This window comes from Crocuta crocuta, unplaced genomic scaffold (assembly GCF_008692635.1).
Source record: "Crocuta crocuta isolate KB4526 unplaced genomic scaffold, BGI_CrCroc_1.0 scaffold255, whole genome shotgun sequence".
Taxonomy (NCBI): Eukaryota; Metazoa; Chordata; class Mammalia; order Carnivora; family Hyaenidae; genus Crocuta; species Crocuta crocuta.
In genome coordinates, this window is record NW_027530670.1 from 2,109,058 (window position 1) to 2,113,934 (window position 4,877).

A 4,877-nucleotide genomic window follows, 5' to 3' on the forward strand; every position below is an offset into this window, starting at 1 on the left:
GGGGGGGGGGGTGGTGGAGAACTAGCTGGGCTGAGGGAGGGCCCCCATCCTACTGCCCTAGCTCAGCAGCTAGGACTCCATTCCAAGCTTTCCGCCTGGCCTGGCCTTGCCCGTTAACTATAAAAACAATAACCAAATGTCTGGAGCATTTGCTGAGCACCAAGTGCTATCTCTACACTGCAACTGATTTCATCCTCACAACCACCCCAGGAGGGAGATGCTGTTATCATACCCATTTTATAGCAGAAGAAACTGGGACACACACAGGCAAAGATCTTACCGAAAGCCATAGAGCTGTTCAACGGCGAAGCTAGGATTCACACACACAGCGGGCTGGGTCCACAGCCCCGGCCCTTCGCCTCCTGCCTCCCTTCACAGTTCATGCAGTGCACATGCACGCACACCCAGCCTCTTTCTTCAGGTTTCTGGAGTGTTGGACAGGTTAGATCCATCTCCGTCTGGCACAACATCGACACTCTCTGAAGGCTGTGACCTCTGATTATTTACCAACCTCTGAGAGCTATCACTGTCACAGGGGACATAGAGCAGACAAAAGAAGTCACCCCAGGGGAAGTGCCAGGGGGCAGAAAGCTGGCCTGTTTCCTTGCCTGTTGAGACATTTGGCATAGGCCTCAGTTCCACCAATCAGGTTCCCAGGAAGATCAGCAGGAAGGGACTGGTCCTTGCCTTGGAGGCCACAAAGCACTACCCTGAGGGCCTCTGTCCTACAAGACCAGAGGACGAGCCCTGCCTAGCACCAAGAGGTTGGTCCCACCATCCAGACCAGGTTCCCCAAACTGCTGTCAGCAGCTACCACTTAAGTCTAGACTAGACTTAGAGCCTAGAAGATTTTCCCCTCAAGAATTTGAGGCTGCTCTCCCCCATTCATTCCCAAATTATCTGACACCTTAAAGCAATCAGAATCAAGTTGGAAGGTCTCAGGGGCCTGAAGTAATTGAATCTATTAAATAGATACTGTAGATTCTGTCCTAAGGGAGTAAAATCTAGACGCAGAGTGAGGTGCAGAAATAAGACAGCTCCCCATGTCCTATAGAGGCTGTGTGTGTGCCCATGGGATGTGTGGGAGCCAATGGGACTGTGTGCCATGTACGTGTGAGTGTGCATGAGAGAGGAGAGAGAGTGTGTGTGTAAGGTGTCCCTGCATCTGAATGGGTCTGCACAAGAACATTTGTTAGATGGTGTGTGATATGTGTGCATGGGGAGGATCTAAGGGTGTGCTTCTAGGAGTTCAAAGGGGCGTGAGAGTTCACGCTCAACTCAGAATTGGCAATGGGTTTTTCTGCTCAAACAGCTTCCCTGGTTGACATTTTATGTGTATGCCCTTGGCTTCCATCGAAAAGCCACTCCAGAAAGCCACATGAGGAATACTGTACTAGGCCATGGTTAAAATACAACTGTGCTAGACAGTGACCCTTGAGAAAGGGCCTAAGCTTTTCAAATGTAGCCCACGGAACAAGGTGATCTCTACCGAAACGCTGCCACATAGCAAACCCGACGCCCTCCTCACCACCTGTCCAAATCCTGCAAGAGCGAGATATTTTCTGGGAACTTAAATTCTCCTTGTTGCCTTTTAGACATTCTCAGACATGGCCATGGTTTGTGAGGGGAGTGAAAGACTTTAGCCCCGAGGAGACCCTTACCTCTGCCACCCCAGCCAGAGGACCCCAGTGCAAGCTCCTCACGGCGAGACTAGTTTAGCCAAAGAGGAAGGTTGGCACCTTCTGGCACTCTGCTACTTCCACGTGAAGTCTTAACTTTTCTAACAGTTACACTGAGTGTGGCTCACCTCTAATCAATTACGGAAGCAAAAGGATATGAATAATAAGTGAATATCTATTCAGATTGGGCACTAAATCACAAGGTGCCCTGCCTACTAGCTGGGTGTTGCATCCTTGAAGGGTGAGGAAGGCAATTCGAATCAATCAAGGATCGACTGCACCCGACCGGGCTCACAGGTCCACACAGGGCTTGAGCAGTGCTCCTCTCAGGGAGCACTACATCTGGCAGGAGAGACGGAAAGCACCAAGGTGTTGGGGTTACAGTACAGATGTACAAAGTACTGGGAGCCCAAAGGAGGGGCAGCCAGTGATACCAGAGGGACGGAAGTCGGGTTAGGACAGATCTGTCCTGAGAGTGAAAAAGATGACATTTGAATCGGGCCTTGAAAGATTCTGAGAGACTAAAAAGAAAGGAAGGGGGAAGCTTACCAGTTACTGAGATTTTACAACTGGCCCGGTGCCGTGCTGATCTCTTTGACGGAAGGGCATTCCAGACAGAGCAGATGACATGAGCAAAGGCATTGGGATATGAGAATATGTGACCAATGCACTTGAAAACCAAAATGCAAACCCATGTGGTGGCATGTAGGTGAGTTGTCCTGTATGGCAGGAGAAGGGCCTAGAAAGTTATGGTAGGGCTAGATCCCCTGGCACCTTGAACACCAGGCTGAGGAGTTTGGATTTTATTCTGGAGCCAGCAGGGCACCACTGAGGGTTTTTGGCAAAATGATAGCATGAATGTGGGCAGCCAGATAGTGCCCACTGCCCTATTTCTACATGATTAAAGTGAGGCAAACAGGCTTACTGACATATTTGGGAAAATGTAAGGTAAGCACTAGAAAAATTAAAAGCAATATGTGTAGGGGTGCCTGGGTGGCTCAATCAGTTAGCCATCTGACTCTTGATTTCAACTCAGGTCATGATTTCACGGTTTGTGAATTTGAGCCCTGCATTGGACTAGTGCTGACAGCGTGGTGTTGCTTGGGATTCTCTCTCTCTTTCCCTCTCTCTCTGCCCCTACTCCATTCACATGCATTCCCCCCACCTCTCATAATAAGTAAATTAAAAAAAATAAAAGCAATATGTGTATTTTCCAAATAACTTCAGAAGATAATAGCAAATTAAAATTACCACAAGACCAGTCTACAGAAAACATAAAAATTATAAAGCGTAAAACAAGGTAATAGGGATAAAGTCAACAGTAATAGTGATGAAGTGAATGTAAGCAGGGAGCCTAGTAGATGGAATCACACGTGGCCATTGCTCGTTGAGTACATGCTCTGTGCCTGGCACTTCTCCACATGTTCCATAAAAAGCAAATAAGGGCAGTAGGTAATGATGAAATGCAACTCTCCAGTGGAGGCTCCAAATTAACAGATACCACATTCCAAAGTGACATGCGATAGCCCCAAACGGGACTTGGAAGAGAGGCAGTGAAAACCTGGGTCTGTGCCATTAGCCAACACCTACCTCTAATACATAAAAAATATGCGAGGCTGGAAAACATGTTGTTAGAGGTTTAAGAGGAATTTTAGAAGGAGCCTCAGGGTCCAGTGGACTCTCAGTGGGAGCAGACAAGGGTACATGGCCTTTGCCTCAAGTCCAGGGAGTAGGGCTCTGAGACCCCCCTGGATGGCTTCATATGAGGCCATAATGGTGCTGAGGCCATGGGACACAGGCAACTGATTCATGCCTGCAAATCCAGAGAGCAGGTGTTGGGGCATGAGGGTGGCTGCCCTGATGGCCAAGAAGGCTCTGCTGCCTCAGGGTCAAGTTTGTGGACAAAGGATACATGAGCATTTCCAGTAACCCCTGTGGGTCCCAGCATGAGGGCCAGATGTGGTTGTCTTAGATCCCAGCCAAGAGGGCCCCCTTGTGGGAGGAGGTGACAGTGGGCAGACGGGACAGGCCCAGGCTTCCCAGGGCCTGAGAAAGGAACCAGGGTGTCCTAAGGAGTATGGGGAGCAAGCATCACCCACATCGAGGGAGCTGTGCTTCGAAACACCCTAAGTGATGCAGTGGTCTCCAAGAACCGCAAAAATCACTCACATGAGAGAGAAGAGAAAGAATTTTCCTGCCCCTCTCCTCTCTTCCCCTCCCTCCCTTCACCTTGGACCCTGGAAAGAGTCTGAACTGCAAGCAGGACCCTCTCCCACAGGCCTCTGGCTTTCAGCAGACCATGACGGCTAACTCTGCAATTTTAAGATTTGCTTCTTACAATAGACAGGACACACTAATTACTCACAGGACAACTTCTGGTTCCCTGAAAATGGCCAGAGAAGTCATGGGACTTACCCTCAGTTTCATCTAGGTTTCTGGGGGGGGGGGGGAAGCAGCCCCATAGAATAAAATTAAAGAGACCGTGGGAGACAAAAATAAAGTTTGCTTTATGATGACACCTCATGAGTCATGCCTATTCACACACATGGCTCCTCTCATCAAATCCTAACAACACTATGAGGTAGGTACTATTATTATCCCCATTTCACAGGTGAAGAAACAGGAGGTTGCATAACCTGCTCAAAGTCACACAGATAATAAGTGGGAGAGTTCAAACTCAAGCTCAGGCACCAGAGACTTCTAGAGCCATAGACTTAACTGCAATCCTCTAGAGAAAACCAAATGATGAGAGCCTTAGCCCTTTGACTCATTAATTCCCATTCTAGAAATCTAGCCAGGGGAAATATGCAGGAATCAAAAGTTTATGTGGTAGGGTCCCCTCTCTAAGGAAAGAAAAAGAAAATCTCATGGCAACCTGGCTAATGCGTATGTGCCAACATCCCTCATGACCTTGTACCATGAGACCACTAAATCGGACTGCATGTTTGTGTGTTACCATATATGGGAGACAGAAAAGTAGAAAATGTATTTAGAAAACTATGCCATGTGGCATTGGGACGCTGAGTTCTTCGGGTGCGAACTCAACTGAGCCGTGCCTGCACAAATAAAGTTGCTTTCTGGAAAGAAAAGCCTCAGTGTCATGACTCTCTGTGCAAGAACTCTGCTACATTTACATACAGATAGTCGTGACAGCTGTATTTCTAACAGGAGAAATTGGCAGGAGTTTGGGGTACAAAA